Below are 19,982 nucleotides of genomic sequence, written 5' to 3' on the forward strand. Positions count from 1 at the left end.
GGCTGTAACTCACCCGCAACAGTTCACAGCCGTTGCTAAACATCGTACTAGGTGTATTTCGTCCTACTGAAGCCGATGAAACAGGAATTTTTCAGGTGCGATCAACGGTTCTTCAGAGAACGTCGACCATAGGGCGAAAGACGTGAATCAAAAAACGGCGTCAGATCGGTATAAAAAATGCGTGCGGTACTACAAAATGATGCCATGCAGCCATCTACGGTGTCGTAAAGCGTCAAAATGCAAGATTTCAAAAAATTTTTCTTCAAAAAAGTGTTTTTCAGCTGCTGAAACGCACGATTTTCACTAAAACGGATAAGACTGCAATTATTTCCCCGACAACTGAATGCAGCCGTTTGAAAATTGCCTTCGGGGGGTATTTCGACGAGCTGAAGCGGATGGAACAGAAATTTTAGATGTGCGACGAACGGTTCTCGAGATAACTTCGTTCATATCAGAAAATTTTTCATAGTAATTGCTAAACTTGGATATAACTCACCAGCAACAGTTCACAGCTGCTTCAAACTTCTTTACTAGGGGTATTTCGACGAGCTGAAGCCGATGGCACCGGAATTTTCCACGTGCGATCAACGGTTCTCGAGATAACTTCGTTCATATCAGAAAATTTTTCATAGCAAAAGATAAAGTTGGCTGTAACTCACCCGCACCGTTTCACAGCTGCTTCAAACTTCTTTACTAGGTGTATTTCGACAAGCTGAAGCCGATGGCACCGGAATTTACCAGGTGCGATCAACGGTTCTCGAGATAACTTCGTTCATATCAGAAAAATTTTCATAGTAAAAGATAAAGTTGGCTGTAACTCACCCGCACCGTTTCACAGCTGCTTCAAACTTCTTTACTAGGTGTATTCCGACAAGCTGAAGCCGATGGCACCGGAATTTACCAGGTGCGATCAACGGTTCTCGAGATAACTTCGTTCATATCAGAAAATTTTTCATAGTAAAAGATAAAGTTGGCTGTAACTCACCCGCAACAGTTCACAGCCGTTGCTAAACATCGTACTAGGTGTATTTCGTCCTACTGAAGCCGATGCAACCGGAAACTTTCAGGTGCGATCAACGGTTCTTCAGAGACCGTCGACCATAGGGCGAAAGACGTGAATCAAAAAACGGCGTCAGATCGGTATAAAAAATGCGTGCGGTACTACAAAATGATGCCATGCAGCCATCTACGGTGTCGTAAAGCGTCAAAATGCAAGATTTCAAAAAATTTTTCTTCAAAAAAGTGTTTTTCAGCTGCTGAAACGCACGATTTTCACTAAAACGGATAAGACTGCAATTATTTCCCCGACAACTTAATGCAGCCGTTTGAAAATTGCCTTCGGGGGGTATTTCGACGAGCTGAAGCGGATGGAACAGAAATTTTAGATGTGCGACCAACGGTTCTCGAGATAACTTCGTTCATATCAGAAAATTTTTCATTGCAAAAGATAAAGTTGGCTGTAACTCACCCGCACCGTTTCACAGCTGCTTCAAACTTCTTTACTAGGGGTATTTCGACGAGCTGAAGCCGATGGCACTGGAATTTTCCAGGTGCGAACAACGGTTCTCGAGATAACTTCGTTCATATCAGAAAATTTTTCATAGCAAAAGATAAAGTTGGCTGTAACTCACCCGCACCGTTTCACAGCTGCTTCAAACTTCTTTACTAGGTGTATTTCGACGAGCTGAAGCCGATGGCACCGGAATTTTCCAGGTGCGATCAACGGTTCTCGAGATAACTTCGTTCATATCAGAAAATTTTTCATAGTAAAAGATAAAGTTGGCTGTAACTCACCCGCAACAGTTCACAGCCGTTGCTAAACATCGTACTAGGTGTATTTCGTCCTACTCTAGCCGATGAAACAGGAATTTTTCAGGTGCGATCAACGGTTCTTCAGAGAACGTCGACCATAGGGCGAAAGACGTGAATCAAAAAACGGCGTCAGATCGGTATAAAAAATGCGTGCGGTACTACAAAATGATGCCATGCAGCCATCTACGGTGTCGTAAAGCGTCAAAATGCAAGATTTCAAAAAATTTTTCTTCAAAAAAGTGTTTTTCAGCTGCTGAAACGCACGATTTTCACTAAAACGGATAAGACTGCAATTATTTCCCCGACAACTGAATGCAGCCGTTTGAAAATTGCCTTCGGGGGGTATTTCGACGAGCTGAAGCGGATGGAACAGAAATTTTAGATGTGCGACCAACGGTTCTCGAGATAACTTCGTTCATATCAGAAAATTTTTCATAGTAATTGCTAAACTTGGATATAACTCACCAGCAACAGTTCACAGCTGCTTCAAACTTCTTTACTAGGGGTATTTCGACGATCTGAAGCCGATGGCACTGGAATTTTCCAGGTGCGATCAACGGTTCTCGAGATAACTTCGTTCATATCAGAAAATTTTTCATAGCAAAAGATAAAGTTGGCTGTAACTCACCCGCACCGTTTCACAGCTGCTTCAAACTTCTTTACTAGGGGTATTTCGACGAGCTGAAGCCGATGGCACTGGAATTTTCCAGGTGCGATCAACGGTTCTCGAGATAACTTCGTTCATATCAGAAAATTTTTCATAGCAAAAGATAAAGTTGGCTGTAACTCACCCGCACCGTTTCACAGCTGCTTCAAACTTCTTTACTAGGTGTATTTCGACGAGCTGAAGCCGATGGCACCGGAATTTTCCAGGTGCGATCAACGGTTCTCGAGATAACTTCGTTCATATCAGAAAATTTTTCATAGTAAAAGATAAAGTTGGCTGTAACTCACCCGCAACAGTTCACAGCCGTTGCTAAACATCGTACTAGGTGTATTTCGTCCTACTCTAGCCGATGAAACAGGAATTTTTCAGGTGCGATCAACGGTTCTTCAGAGAACGTCGACCATAGGGCGAAAGACGTGAATCAAAAAACGGCGTCAGATCGGTATAAAAAATGCGTGCGGTACTACAAAATGATGCCATGCAGCCATCTACGGTGTCGTAAAGCGTCAAAATGCAAGATTTCAAAAAATTTTTCTTCAAAAAAGTGTTTTTCAGCTGCTGAAACGCACGATTTTCACTAAAACGGATAAGACTGCAATTATTTCCCCGACAACTGAATGCAGCCGTTTGAAAATTGCCTTCGGGGGGTATTTCGACGAGCTGAAGCGGATGGAACAGAAATTTTAGATGTGCGACCAACGGTTCTCGAGATAACTTCGTTCATATCAGAAAATTTTTCATAGTAATTGCTAAACTTGGATATAACTCACCAGCAACAGTTCACAGCTGCTTCAAACTTCTTTACTAGGGGTATTTCGACGATCTGAAGCCGATGGCACTGGAATTTTCCAGGTGCGATCAACGGTTCTCGAGATAACTTCGTTCATATCAGAAAATTTTTCATAGCAAAAGATAAAGTTGGCTGTAACTCACCCGCACCGTTTCACAGCTGCTTCAAACTTCTTTACTAGGGGTATTTCGACGAGCTGAAGCCGATGGCACTGGAATTTTCCAGGTGCGATCAACGGTTCTCGAGATAACTTCGTTCATATCAGAAAATTTTTCATAGCAAAAGATAAAGTTGGCTGTAACTCACCCGCACCGTTTCACAGCTGCTTCAAACTTCTTAACTAGGTGTATTCCGACGAGCTGAAGCCGATGGCACCGGAATTTTCCAGGTGCGATCAACGGTTCTCGAGATAACTTCGTTCATATCAGAAAATTTTTCATAGCAAAAGATAAAGTTGGCTGTAACTCACCCGCACCGTTTCACAGCTGCTTCAAACTTCTTTACTAGGTGTATTTCGACGAGCTGAAGCCGATGGCACCGGAATTTTCCAGGTGCGATCAACGGTTCTCGAGATAACTTCGTTCATATCAGAAAATTTTTCATAGCAAAAGATAAAGTTGGCTGTAACTCACCCGCACCGTTTCACAGCTGCTTCAAACTTCTTTACGAGGTGTATTCCGACAAGCTGAAGCCGATGGCACCGGAATTTACCAGGTGCGATCAACGGTTCTCGAGATAACTTCGTTCATATCAGAAAATTTTTCATAGTAAAAGATAAAGTTGGCTGTAACTCACCCGCAACAGTTCACAGCCGTTGCTAAACATCGTACTACTAGGTGTATTTCGTCCTACTGAAGCCGATGCAACCGGAATTTTTCAGGTGCGATCAACGGTTCTTCAGAGACCGTCGACCATAGGGCGAAAGACGTGAATCAAAAAACGGCGTCAGATCGGTATAAAAAATGCGTGCGGTACTACAAAATGATGCCATGCAGCCATCTACGGTGTCGTAAAGCGTCAAAATGCAAGATTTCAAAAAATTTTTCTTCAAAAAAGTGTTTTTCAGCTGCTGAAACGCACGATTTTCACTAAAACGGATAAGACTGCAATTATTTCCCCGACAACTGAATGCAGCCGTTTGAAAATTGTCTTCGGGGGGTATTTCGACGAGCTGAAGCGGATGGAACAGAAATTTTAGATGTGCGACCAACGGTTCTCGAGATAACTTCGTTCATATCAGAAAATTTTTCATAGTAATTGCTAAACTTGGATATAACTCACCCGCAACAGTTCACAGCTGCTTCAAACTTCTTTACTAGGGGTATTTCGACGATCTGAAGCCGATGGCACTGGAATTTTCCAGGTGCGATCAACGGTTCTCGAGATAACTTCGTTCATATCAGAAAATTTTTCATAGCAAAAGATAAAGTTGGCTGTAACTCACCCGCACCGTTTCACAGCTGCTTCAAACTTCTTTACTAGGGGTATTTCGACGAGCTGAAGCCGATGGCACTGGAATTTTCCAGGTGCGATCAACGGTTCTCGAGATAACTTCGTTCATATCAGAAAATTTTTCATAGCAAAAGATAAAGTTGGCTGTAACTCACCCGCACCGTTTCACAGCTGCTTCAAACTTCTTTACTAGGTGTATTTCGACGAGCTGAAGCCGATGGCACCGGAATTTTCCAGGTGCGATCAACGGTTCTCGAGATAACTTCGTTCATATCAGAAAATTTTTCATAGTAAAAGATAAAGTTGGCTGTAATGTTACGTATTCTCTTGTCTATCGATTTAATAATTAGAAGATTATCATCGAAATTCAGAAAATACGTTTTGAAAGGGTAACGGGATATGATTTTGAGAGTTAGGGAAGTTTAAGGTAGCGGAGATTGTCGAGCGGATGCCAATCACCACTTTACTTGCCGATATTAGGTTGGCTGGAGATTCTCAAATGTTCCCGATTTTAACCGCTTTCTTATTTCTTGATTTGGAGTATCAATCGATCCCCGGGTTGTAAATGGTTATTTTCACTTTACTTACCGTTTCTCGTTCGTTGTCTCAGGTTTCAACACTTTTCGTCTTTTCAGTAAGGTTCTTCTTGCAGGGCAATTGTCCGTCAGTGCCTGAATTGGTAGGTAGAGTCGGTGATTCCTGTGGTTAGGCACTGAGTATTCTGATAAACTATTGTGAGTGGAACGAAATATTTTGGTTAAATTTTGTATTTTTTTAGAATTTCTACGCGTCGGATGCACGGAGAATTGACTGTAGCTGGCAAGTCAATAATTCTGAAGTATTTCGAGAATTCTCGTGGGATTTCCGAGTAATCCAAGAGTTTTGTGAGTCTTGTCATTACTGGTTATCTCGGCAAAATTCTCGGAATAGATTTAACGAATTCTGACGAATCGATAATTTTCCGGCGAGACTATTTGAAGATGACAACTATTTCATTCTTACTAGTACGTGGGATGATCAGACGAACCGCACCCACAAGAATTATTCTCCTTTACTCAACTATAAAAGCCGCCAAAATGAAGCATAATTCAGTGGGTACATGGGCGATCTGACTTCAACCATTTTAATGAACGTGGCCAGTCCTAGTAACGCAGCCACCGAAATATCCAGGGCTGCAGAACTAGTCTCCCACTTATTCAAAAAAGATGGAAATGCGACCTTTAATTGGGAATTTGCCAACCGAATATTCGGGTCATATCCAGACGAAAATCTGGAGACGTCCACAAATAATCAGTCGAACAAACTTTCCAATTTGGACGAGCGGCTGAGACGGCGGACACAAGGTTTTCAAATATTATAACAAATTATATGTTTGCTGTGATTTATTCCTGATACGATATTCCAAATTCAAACAATTATAATCTTAATTTTGAAAGGAAACTAAATCGCGAAGCTAGCAGTCAATTCTCGTGCACCGCGGAAATTTAATCGTTTTCGGTTATAGGGCTTCAATTTATTTGAGTTCAAGAATTTAGTTATCCAACTTTTCAACGAGAGTAAATAAAATATAAATTTACATTAAAAGTTGATGGAAAATCTATGGACAAACCGCAGAGTCAGGTGCTCGTAGCGGTGTCCCGATAGTGACTGGTCGTGACCGTGTCGCGGCAGCGATAGAACTGACTTATGACCGCGTCGCGGCAGCGATCGAGCTTGACTTGCTCTCCAATTGACTGTTAGCTTCGTGAGTAGCACATCCTTTTATCAGTGTGATGACTGCACGTGCGACGCCCATTCCCGGTAGGTGGGGCTGGCCCAACCAATCCGGTGCATCTCTTACAGTGGCCACATAACAGTTCCCTTTCTCCCACATGTTCTAGCTAATGGTGGGAATGATGAGTGGGGATGACTTCTTTTTGTCTTTCATCTTACATGCTGACGCGTCGAGATTTTTCTCCACTATGTCTATGGCGTTATACGATCCATCCGCCGGATGTTGATAAGATTATTTTGCATACTTGCTATATTTTACATTTGCCTGTTAACAATTTTCATATTTTTCTGTAACAATATCTTCATAATGTTTTCGGAAAGAGTATATTTTGCTAGTTTAGTCATAATGCTAATCACCAAAATCAATTCCTTTTCACAGATTTTTGAGTCTATGTAAGGTTTTTCATTAAGAACTCTAGAATATTTGGGTTCCTTTATATTTTTAGGCGTCGCATACCTCATTCTCGTGGTTCTTTACCTGTCCTCCATCACAGGCTCGTTCATTTTCATATTCATTTTCTATAATATTATTTTATGTGGGCTCCTGTCAGTGGTCCCGTTATCATTTCTTCATTTCTTTATTTGTTTATATCAATATTTCATATGAAAATTCGCTTGCTTGTGGTGAGGGTGAGAAATACCGGTTCTGCTACCCTTAACATATTTCAACCTTTTCATTATTCTACTTGTTCTACAATCCTTCCATAGTGGTAAAGCCTGAACAATATTATTTTGTGAATTTCCTTTCTAAAAGGGTTTATATGAAGCGTTATGCTTGTGGTGGACATATTTTTCTGAATTATGCTCAACCATCCTTATCTTCGGCGCGAACAATCATGAAAATCGTCGCCGTGTCTGCAAATCGTAAATCGTTCATAACTTTTGAAATAATGTATTTAGAGAAAATTTAAGTCTTGGACTTTGATAATTGTATTTGTTTGGAGAATCTATTGAGCTGTTCGGATTTTTGATTGAGGGCTCAGGGAACGCTGTGCCCTGAATGGGTGAGCCCGGAACTTGGGAAAATTGAGGGATACGTAGCCATACGTAACATGATGATGGGAAGAGCAGTTGCTTTCGTCTGAAAACTGACGAAAGCAACTGTAAGATGATAGTCATCGAAGACAAAAAAAAATTTTCCTCGCCCTGTCGGGTTCGGCGCTATTAAATTTTTGAAATACGTATTTCTTTCTGTCATTTTTAACATTAGTGAAATACGTCACATGACTGTTGCAAATACAGTTGCTTTTGTCTGATGACGACGAAAGCAACTGGAAAGAAAACATAATTTATGAATTGAAAAATTTTTTTTTTTCTTTTTTTTTTTTTTTTGTATAGTTCTAGTGATAAGGCTACTTTAGATGCAAGTTTCTCTTCTAACCTATTTATATGAGCAATGCATAGTAATTACTGAAGTATGAGTTATATAGTGTTCTTACTGAATATTGAGTTTATCCCAATCGACGTATTTTTTTTGTTTTTTTTTTTTTTCTTTGTTTGTTGTTTATGGTTCTCTAATGGTAGTGGTAATCTTTTATGTTTGCTGTCTTTGACATTATCGTGATATGATACTTTTTATTGGTATCGTTACAATTCACTTATTATTATGCTTATCAGTGTTATTATTATCGTTATTATGATGATGATTATTATTATTATTATTATTATTATTATTTTTATTATTGTTTACTTTTAAAATGAGAGTTTCTTAAGGCAGATCCGGAATTTGGTGAATCCTAAGTTACTTATTTCTATGTATATTTGTGTGTGGTCAAGAGGTCTCGTAGTACGTCTTGTAGTTCTTTATGCATGGTATCGAAGGTGAACAGATGTTAACGAAAATTGCTGATGGCTTTGTCACTAAAAAGTTTTGGATGACGTTTCTAGTGGCGATGTGTTGGTATCGTTGAGTTTTCTGTTCGTTTGTTGGCGAAGAGGTAGAGATCTCAATGCAGCATCTCGGAAGCTCATGGCTATCACGGCGATTCGTTTCTATGCTGCGTGTCGCTTTCGATCGTACTTAAATTTATGTTGTTTGGACTGTCACTCGTGCTTTAGCTAGGAGTGCCGGATCAATAATGCTTTGTCTAGAGGTTGTCGGTTCTTCGTGTACTACTGAAGTAAGTTCTTCTTGTTCGGGAATTTTTCGAAATGACTTTATTGCTGTATAGATTGGTTCATCTGAATTATTTTTCCGTTCTTGTCGTGATTTGTATAATACGTAGTGAGTTATGGATCCACAACAGGCACCGATTATACGAAAGTTACATCCGAACGCATCGTGTAGAGTGAAGCCATGAATAATCACATTGATTACTCCGATGATGATTTGGATTATCGTTACAACGCCGATGAGGATTGATACTATGTTTCCAAAGGTCTTTAGACTGTCCCAGGCCTTTTGAGCTGCAGATTGGCTGATTTCTTCCAACATGTCTCTATCCAGGAAATTTCTCATGGAGATTGTACCACTGGGTAATGGATTACCATTGGCAGCTCGAATCATATTGCTCATTACAGCTGGAGTTTCGGCTTTTGTTAGGAATCTGTCGCGTAGTTTTTCCATGTCCTCCTCCTTATATATTCCGCTTGTACCCAAATTTCCGATTTTTTCGTACTCCCATTTAATGGGTTTTAATGGGTTAAGAGTCAAGGGTGCTGGAGCTTTCATCAATTCTGGGTTCATAGTGTACCATGATTCATCAAGGAAGAATGTTGTAGGTACAGCCGAGTGACAATCGATCAATGTTCCTCTACGTATTAACATTCTCGATATCCCTGTCAGGAAATAACTTTTATTGTTGTGGGTTACTGGAATTTCTAAAGAACATTCGTCAGTTCGTCGAAGTTTGACGGGTACTGCTATGCATTTTACAATTGATATTTGTTCACCGGTAATGATTGCATGGTATCCTGGTCTTTTCATCAAGTTATAAGCGAACATGTCTGGGGCGAATGATGCGAGAGCCAGAGAGTTTTTGAGGGTGGTTTTCTGTACTTCGCATTGGTTTAAACGGATAAAATGATAGAGTTTTCGAATTTGATTGCGTAGGTGGTGTTCAACGTAAACGATTTTTGTGTTCACATACTGGATCAAGTCAACGTTTTCAGTTATTATGACTTTATTTGTTTGGAATGTGTCGCCTGGTGCTGATTCCATGATGAATAATTTTGGTATTTCCGTTTGAATAAGAGAATACCCGCAGATTGAACTTCTCGCTTTCTGTTCTAATGAGAAAGTGAAGTCCGTAGCTGACACAATGTAGGTTGGAGGATCGAATCTGGTTGCTTCTATTCTGATTGCTGGGCCACGATACAAGGTAGTATATTTTTCAAATCTGCAGTCGTTTTCGGATTTCACTGACCGAAAGGCTTGAGTGCCAGTAGCATCCGTGCACGCACCTGATAAAAAATCACACTTAGCTCCAGATTTTAGGGTAATTTTGTTTGTTTGGAGTTCAACGGTCGTGGTATATGTCGTGAAAAAGATCCGCACTATAGCATTAACGATGACATCGTCCCATGTCCCAAAAGGGTCGCTGTACTGGGTCCCTTTGCATCGTCCTGTAGTTGATGCCCTTCCCGCTAATGTGATAGGTCTGCTATTCGGGATGTTTCTCACTAATTCATCGACGAAGGTATTGTGAGAAATCTGAAAAGACTTAGAATTGTGGAGTTTCTGACATTCCTTCTGACTCAGTTCAACGAAGTATTCTCGATGATAATTGTGCACTATAGATACATGCGAAAACATTCCACAGTGGTGGATTGTGCGATCTATTTGGATTCTGCATTCATTCACTTCAATGTTGCCATATTTATTTAGTTGGAGTAGTTCAATATTGACAGAAGTTGAGTTTGGTTGTTCAGAAGGTATGTGGCATTCCTCAATTTGCAGCAAGGAGTACGATGTAATGTTGAGAGTTGATCCACTGCAATCGTACCCTACGAGACCTTTGATTGCGCCGAAGTTAGTAGTTACCAACAGTATGGTGAGGATCGTCGCAGCACACGCGTGTCCCGTCTAAAACAGTTGTTGATAACAAACAACAACAGTGTGTGTAGATTCGTGCCTTACGCAACGTACCTTTCTGTCATATTCTTATTTATCTAGATTAATTATATGTGTAAAGAGAAACTTGCATCTTATGATATGCGTAATTTATTCGTATGAACTCTCTTCCTAACTCCTTTAATGTCTATGATAACATTAGAATTTGCTAAGATTTCTATTACTTTGTAAGGTCCTGTGTATTGATCACCCATTTTTCCCTTGCAGGGTTCTTTTAATAGATATACCATAGTCCCCACATGGAAATTTTGGGGATTGGCTTTTGCGTCATAATACCTTTTTGACCGTAATTTTGCGTTGTGGAGATTTCTTCCTGCCTTTTCTTGAAGATCGGTTATTCGTTCAAACAGTTTATTTAAATAATCACCATATGTTATGTCGACCGGATAATTGGCGGCCCTACTTGAGGGTAATCTCGCGAGTTTCCCGAATACTAACTGGTAGGGGGTATAACCTGTTCCTTCGTGTACACTGGTGTTGTACGCGAATGATGCTAATTCGCATAATTCATCCCATTCGGTGTGAGTATTGGCATATTGTTTTAGATACTCCATAAGGACATGATGTGATCTTTCTATTGATCCGTTACTCTGTGGCACATAGGCAGTCGTATGATACTGTCTAATTCGGAATTTCTTCGCGATGTTTCTGGTGAGACTTGACAAAAAATTAGAGCCTTGATCGGTAAGCATTGCTCGTGGGGCTCCGAAATAACAGATAAAATTTTTAATAAGTGCGGTTGCTAGTTCACTAGAATTCCCGGTTTTCAATGGGATGGCTAAAGTATATTTAGTTAAGAGATCTTGTATTGTCAAAATATAAACATTGTCCCTTCTTGTTTTCTTGAGAGGGCCCATCATGTCGATTGCGATTTTGTCGAAAGCTGATTTGGGGGTATCTGTTATAACCATAGGCTGTTTGGTTTTTACCCTAACTAATTTTTTAAATTGACATTCACGACAATTACGTATAAATTTGATGACATCTTGCCTCATGCCAGGCCAAAAGTAATTTTGTCTAAGACGATTGAATGTTTTCGATGTACCCTTATGGCCATTTATCGCGCTTGAATGGTATTCGTCCAATAGGGCGAGTCGATCTTCCGGATCTGGGGTAGTCACTTCTTGGGTGCACACTGTTATTTTTATTTGCAAATCTGAGAAAGTATCTACTAAATTTTGTTGCACTATATCCCATGGAATTTCGTCGATATGTGCTGTTTTAGCAATGCTAAAGGATTTTAAGTTTAATTCAATGACAGCATTGTATATAGACTCCAGACCTTCGCGTATATCTTCTTCGGTTATGATATCCGTCACGCGGTTTTTCAAAGGTAGTATTAAGAGATGTTCATTTTTGAACGGAATCACTTTTACGCGGCAGAGAGTGACTTCATTCATTGGGAAATCGATTTGATCCAAAAGTTCGGCTGCACCTTTATCGCATGCTTCGCCTTTATTGGATGTAAAAATCAACAAATTATCTTTACGCATTTTAAGATTATCCCTACATTCTATGACCCACTCAGAGATTATCTGTGAGTTCGGAGGGTGTCGCTCCCCTTTTCTCTCATTCCTATTCTGAAATCGGACACTCGGCGGAGGGAATAGTTGTTCACTGGGATCGCTTGACTCATCCGAATCGTCGTCCGTTGGCGGATCATCGCTCGGATAGCCCTCTATTTCTTCACCTGAGTACGCTAACAAATTATCGATATTGTTTGCAAGATCTTCTAGATGGAGAGTACCGTTGTCGAATTGTATTTCGTCATCATTTTCAATTGAACTTGGTGGTGACCTGAATGATGACAGTGAGCGTTCTTGAATATCATTACCTTCTTGCTTTTCATTATTCGCTTCTCTCTCTGCGAAATCGGATACTTGCGCGGTTGAGTTTTCGTTACCCTTGTCACTTCCATTGCACGATTCTTTATCAGTGACATCGGATAGTTTCGCGGTCGCATTTCTATCATCTCCGTCATTTCCGTCCGAAGCTCCGCTATCATTGAAATCAGATAGTTGCGCGCTCTCGTTTCTATCGTCTCCGTTATTTCCGTCCGAAGCTGCTCTATCATCGAAATCGGATAGTTGCGTGATCGCTTTTCCATCATCTTTGGCGTACGCGAATTTGGGTTTTTTGAATTCGCGTTTCAGTTGTTTTCTTTTTCTTTTCGAGGGGGCAGAGAAAATCGAATCGCTAGATGTGGATGAAGAGTCAGTATCAATGGCAAAAAGTCTTCGCAAATTTATTATTGCAATATTTTTAGTGTCGTGATCCTCTCCCTCGTCTTGACTTCCGATAGGAATATTGCGAGACAGTGCATCCGCGTTTGCATTCACCAACCCGGGTTTGTAGATTATTTTATAATCGAAGTCTTGCATATTAAGCCTCCATCGCACGATTCTAGAATTGGGAGATGATACGGAGTTAAGCCATGTAAGCGGTCTATGATCAGTGACTAAGGTGAATTTCCGCCCGTAAATGTAGGGTCGGAAATAGTTAATTGCATATACTATAGCTAGCATCTCCTTTTCAATAGTGGAATAGTTCCTCTCTGCTTTACTTAACAATCGGGAAATATAGGCGATAGGGAGATCCTTACCGACATCCCCTTGACTGAGGATTCCACCGATACCATATCCACAAGCATCAGTTGTTATGATGAATTCCTTTGTGAAGTCAGGATACTGGAGAACAGGGGAACAGCACAGGGCATTTCGTAAAGCACGGAACGAATCATTCTCCTCCTCGCCCCAATGGAATTTAGTGTCTTTTTTTAACAGATTTGTGAGGGGTTTGGAGGTTTTCGCGTAATTGGGAATGAATCGCCGATAATATCCAGTGAGTCCGAGAAATTGTCGAACATTTTTCTGAGTCGTCGGACGGGGGAAGTCTTTTACAGCTCTTATCTTTTTTTGCTCTGGGCGTACTCCATCCGATGATATAATATGTCCCAAATACGTAATCTCCCTCTTCAGGAAGTGGCACTTGTCAGGCTCAAGTTGAAGGCCCGCTTTTCTAAGGCGCTCACTTAATTTATCGAATTTATCAATGTGTTCTTCAAGTGTTTGGGAATATATGACAATGTCATCCATATAAACAAACACTTCCTTCCCTTGTAAGCCGATTAGAACTTTGTCCATCATTCGTTGGAATGTGGGAGGCGCATTTTTGAGGCCGAAAGGCATTCGTGTGAACTCGTAATGCTGATAGGGAGAGGAAAAAGCCGTCTTATGAATGTCATCTGGATGAATCGGAATTTGGTGAAAACCGCTAGCTAAGTCGAAGCTCGAGAAATAGCGAGCTTTACCCAGCTGGTCTAGGATTTCGTTGATATTGGGTAATGGGTAAGCATCACCAACGGTCTTTTCATTAAGGGCCCTATAATCGATAACCATTCTCCACCTTTTATTACCCTGCGAGTCCTCTTTTTTAGGGACTACCCATATTGGAGAACTATACGGGGATTCTGATGGTCGAATTATTCCCTTAGCTTCCAGTTCTTGACATTGTTTAATAATTTCTTCCTTATGTATGGGAGGGAATCGATATTGCCTCTTGAAAACGGGGATATCATCTGTGGTATTGATACGATGGAAAACTACATTTGTGGCTCCTAATTGCTCTCCTTTGATAACAAAGAGGTCTTGGTGATGATCGATCAGGGTATGAACTACTGTTTTTTCTTCCTCTGACAAATGGTTCAGTTGAATGAGCGATTGGATAGTTTTTGCGCGATTTGGGGTAAGTTCTTCGCGGGATACTGTGTTAATGAAACTGCCAGATTTGTAAGGGGAAGTGAAGCGATCGATTTGCCCATTGATATAATTGAGTCTTTCTATGCGCGAATCTGGTTCTTGGAGAAAATATTCATTCTGTGGATCACTCTCGCCCTGTGCATCACCCTCTCGTTTGCCTGTCAACCAACAGCACTGTCCCATTTTTACCACTGGCGTTGGGAGTATAATATCTTCGTTGCTTTGGTTGATTGCTAGTACGAATGCTTCTCCTTGAATATTCAACTCAGGGCTTCCTATTATAGAAATTTTGTCTGTAATATAAAAATCAGGTATAAGCCCTAAAGTTGGCGAGTCTTTAGTTACTTTAATCCGAAAAGCAGATGAGGAATTTTTTGGTACAATTTGACAGTCGTCATAAGTTATCTCCATGTTCATGCCTAAAAAGGAAAATGTCTGGAACTCGTAAGACAGGGTTGCTTTAAATTCGTGGAAAAATTCGGCCCCGATTATTCCAGCCTGTGTTATGGGAAAGTGATCGTTGACGATATGATATTTTGCATAGTGTGAATGTATTTTTAAGAAAGTAGTTCCAATTGTTCGTATAATAGTTTCCGTGATACCGCGGAGTTCTATTACTTCTTCGATATTCATGGGTGTTCGCGTATCTAACGCTCCGATTTTAATTAAATTCACTTCAGCCCCACTATCGATCATCATTATTGTTGGGATCTTCAACTGCGGTGAACAAATAGTAACAGACGCGACTTTAGTTGTTTTAATTTTCATGTGCGCAATGCGCGTAGGATGTTGGACAGAAGTAGTCGTATTAGGTTCCATCTTAATAATGTCCGATCTGGAGTTTGGGGGTATTATCTCATTTTCATTCAGGATGGCGTGTTCTTTTCCAATGACTCTATGGTTTACTTGGGAGGAAACATCATGGAGAGATTGCTCGAAAAGTATTGCTTTTTCGGAACGCGAGTTGTTGATCATGCCGTAGTTTCCAGGGTGTTTGTTGAGAGAGAAATTTGAGCTTTGGTCGGTTGTAGAATTTGTGATTTCACGCGTAAGATGGGCTGACGAACCGTTCGTAGGATCTGACGGGAATTCTGCCATAGTCTCTTGTGGCTTGGAGACATGTATTGTTTCATTATTTTCCTTAATGAAATCTATTTTGTTATTACGTTCAGTTGGGAGCCCCCCTTTATACCCGAGACCTGTTCGCATTAGGGACGGTTTCTGTTCCCATAGCGTGCGGAGGCTGTCATGCAACTTAATAGCATTCAGCTCCCGTTCGCGTTTTATGATATAGATTTCTTGGTCTGATTTTACTGATGTATAATTTGAATCAATGGGGTGATTATGCTTGGGTGTGTCATCTAGTGGATTGAATGCGTATGAGTGTGATGTGCTGTTTTTGGGCGAAAAGTTATGAATGGATTTGGGGCTTACATTAGTATAGGAATGAGTTTGTATGGGTTCTACTGGTCCCTGAATAACGCGTTCTTCGAGCAGCCCGCGGCGTCTTCTACTTGTACCGGCGAGGGTCGAGTGGGTTTCGGCGTTTGAATGGTTTGGCTCCCCGTGATCCCGCCGATAGTCTGATCGGGGAGTTTCCCGTTTTTTGACTGTAGATCTTTTTGTTGGTTTATATAAGCTAATCTCCTACAATCCGATAGTGTGTGTCCCGGAATTCGACATAATTCGCAAAATGCCCCCGGAATATAATTAGATTTGTGAGATTGGAGATGATTGGGGCTTCTACGCATTGGATTGTTTGAATCATTATTGTTATTAAAGTTCCTATAATTTCGTTTGTTTCCCCAGTGATACTTGGCAGTGTCGTTTTGGTTCTGGGGTCTGGAATAACTGTGGCGATATGTGTTCTGATGATTGTTGTAGTCATAATGGTATTTAGGAGTTCGCGCATGATTTCTGTGGGTAGATGCCGCTGATTTTTCGATTAGTGGCGAGGAGCTCTGTATTGGGCTATCTTGGTGGACTGTTCCAATGAAGTTAGCAGATTCGGAGAATTTAAGGATGTCACGTTCATATATTTTATAGACTTGGATAGAGTTTTTGAAAGCTTCATCGAGAGTACAATGTGGTTTGCTCAAGCATTGGATGCGCAGAGAAGGTGGAAGCCCATTAAGGAAAGCTTGTATGGCATCTTTTTCAATTTTAAGCTCTTCATCAGCAGAGAGGGATTGGCGTTCAAGCTTTTCATTCTCAAGGACGTCTGTATACAAATTCTTGACACGGTTGATATAGTCTACAACATGCTCATGCGGGTTTTTACACACGTTTTCGAGAGCAGTTTTGAATTGGTTGGCGGTACGATAAGGATCAAAAAATTCACGTAATTTGCATTCAAGCTCTCCGGGTGATTGATACTCCATATGTTCTAAAGTAGTCCGAGCACGACCTCTGAATTTCTGGCGAAGTAATGTGAGGAATGTTGGAACTGTCGATTGGTTCATCATGGCACAAACCCGATTACAAGCACGCATGAATTCTGTCACTGTGATATTGTACCCATCAAAGGTAGGTACATATGCCAATGCATCTTTAACGGTGATTCTGAAATTATTATTCGTAGTAATTTCCGAGACAGAAGGTTGGGTATTTTGATTTCTTCTTGTAGTCTCTAGTTCTTGCACCTGTTTAGTGAGACTCGTAATTTGATCGAGAATTATATTAATGGCGGGAGAATTTGTGTTTGTAGGGGCGGGTTGTTCCGCGCCTAGTTCTGATCCAGCCGTGCTGGTTTGTGTGTTAATTTCACGCATGTCTTTTACGGCTTTTCGCAATTCATTCATTATTTCTGCCTGTTCGTCGATTATTTTTAATTTTTCGCTCAGAAGACGATTCAGTTCACGAGCCTCCTCCAAACTATCCCTCCGAGATGGTGGTGTTGACGTAGGATCCATTTTATATGAATATTATCAAATAAGGAATAAATTTAAATGAAAGTGGAATTATAATTTACTAAAAAGTACTCGAATGGTAATACGAATCGGGTTTGTTTTATGAACCAATGATCGTCGATCCTGTGACTTGTTTCTTTAGTAACGCTCACGGAAGGGAGGACTTTTGTTTTCTAATCATCATTATGGCCTGATAATTGGCGGCACGAGAACAAAAACGAGAAGTGATATAACACACGATTGACGGAGAAATGTAGTAAAGGAAATAACCCCACACTTAGCACCATTTTTGTTACGTATTCTCTTGTCTATCGATTTAATAATTAGAAGATTATCATCGAAATTCAGAAAATACGTTTTGAAAGGGTAACGGGATATGATTTTGAGAGTTAGGGAAGTTTAAGGTAGCGGAGATTGTCGAGCGGATGCCAATCACCACTTTACTTGCCGATATTAGGTTGGCTGGAGATTCTCAAATGTTCCCGATTTTAACCGCTTTCTTATTTCTTGATTTGGAGTATCAATCGATCCCCGGGTTGTAAATGGTTATTTTCACTTTACTTACCGTTTCTCGTTCGTTGTCTCAGGTTTCAACACTTTTCGTCTTTTCAGTAAGGTTCTTCTTGCAGGGCAATTGTCCGTCAGTGCCTGAATTGGTAGGTAGAGTCGGTGATTCCTGTGGTTAGGCACTGAGTATTCTGATAAACTATTGTGAGTGGAACGAAATATTTTGGTTAAATTTTGTATTTTTTTAGAATTTCTACGCGTCGGATGCACGGAGAATTGACTGTAGCTGGCAAGTCAATAATTCTGAAGTATTTCGAGAATTCTCGTGGGATTTCCGAGTAATCCAAGAGTTTTGTGAGTCTTGTCATTACTGGTTATCTCGGCAAAATTCTCGGAATAGATTTAACGAATTCTGACGAATCGATAATTTTCCGGCGAGACTATTTGAAGATGACAACTATTTCATTCTTACTAGTACGTGGGATGATCAGACGAACCGCACCCACAAGAATTATTCTCCTTTACTCAACTATAAAAGCCGCCAAAATGAAGCATAATTCAGTGGGTACATGGGCGATCTGACTTCAACCATTTTAATGAACGTGGCCAGTCCTAGTAACGCAGCCACCGAAATATCCAGGGCTGCAGAACTAGTCTCCCACTTATTCAAAAAAGATGGAAATGCGACCTTTAATTGGGAATTTGCCAACCGAATATTCGGGTCATATCCAGACGAAAATCTGGAGACGTCCACAAATAATCAGTCGAACAAACTTTCCAATTTGGACGAGCGGCTGAGACGGCGGACACAAGGTTTTCAAATATTATAACAAATTATATGTTTGCTGTGATTTATTCCTGATACGATATTCCAAATTCAAACAATTATAATCTTAATTTTGAAAGGAAACTAAATCGCGAAGCTAGCAGTCAATTCTCGTGCACCGCGGAAATTTAATCGTTTTCGGTTATAGGGCTTCAATTTATTTGAGTTCAAGAATTTAGTTATCCAACTTTTCAACGAGAGTAAATAAAATATAAATTTACATTAAAAGTTGATGGAAAATCTATGGACAAACCGCAGAGTCAGGTGCTCGTAGCGGTGTCCCGATAGTGACTGGTCGTGACCGTGTCGCGGCAGCGATAGAACTGACTTATGACCGCGTCGCGGCAGCGATCGAGCTTGACTTGCTCTCCAATTGACTGTTAGCTTCGTGAGTAGCACATCCTTTTATCAGTGTGATGACTGCACGTGCGACGCCCATTCCCGGTAGGTGGGGCTGGCCCAACCAATCCGGTGCATCTCTTACAGTGGCCACATAACAGTTCCCTTTCTCCCACATGTTCTAGCTAATGGTGGGAATGATGAGTGGGGATGACTTCTTTTTGTCTTTCATCTTACATGCTGACGCGTCGAGATTTTTCTCCACTATGTCTATGGCGTTATACGATCCATCCGCCGGATGTTGATAAGATTATTTTGCATACTTGCTATATTTTACATTTGCCTGTTAACAATTTTCATATTTTTCTGTAACAATATCTTCATAATGTTTTCGGAAAGAGTATATTTTGCTAGTTTAGTCATAATGCTAATCACCAAAATCAATTCCTTTTCACAGATTTTTGAGTCTATGTAAGGTTTTTCATTAAGAACTCTAGAATATTTGGGTTCCTTTATATTTTTAGGCGTCGCATACCTCATTCTCGTGGTTCTTTACCTGTCCTCCATCACAGGCTCGTTCATTTTCATATTCATTTTCTATAATATTATTTTATGTGGGCTCCTGTCAGTGGTCCCGTTATCATTTCTTCATTTCTTTATTTGTTTATATCAATATTTCATATGAAAATTCGCTTGCTTGTGGTGAGGGTGAGAAATACCGGTTCTGCTACCCTTAACATATTTCAACCTTTTCATTATTCTACTTGTTCTACAATCCTTCCATAGTGGTAAAGCCTGAACAATATTATTTTGTGAATTTCCTTTCTAAAAGGGTTTATATGAAGCGTTATGCTTGTGGTGGACATATTTTTCTGAATTATGCTCAACCATCCTTATCTTCGGCGCGAACAATCATGAAAATCGTCGCCGTGTCTGCAAATCGTAAATCGTTCATAACTTTTGAAATAATGTATTTAGAGAAAATTTAAGTCTTGGACTTTGATAATTGTATTTGTTTGGAGAATCTATTGAGCTGTTCGGATTTTTGATTGAGGGCTCAGGGAACGCTGTGCCCTG

The sequence above is a fragment of the Diachasmimorpha longicaudata genome, chromosome 8, assembly GCF_034640455.1.
Source record: "Diachasmimorpha longicaudata isolate KC_UGA_2023 chromosome 8, iyDiaLong2, whole genome shotgun sequence".
Lineage (NCBI taxonomy): Eukaryota > Metazoa > Arthropoda > Insecta > Hymenoptera > Braconidae > Diachasmimorpha > Diachasmimorpha longicaudata.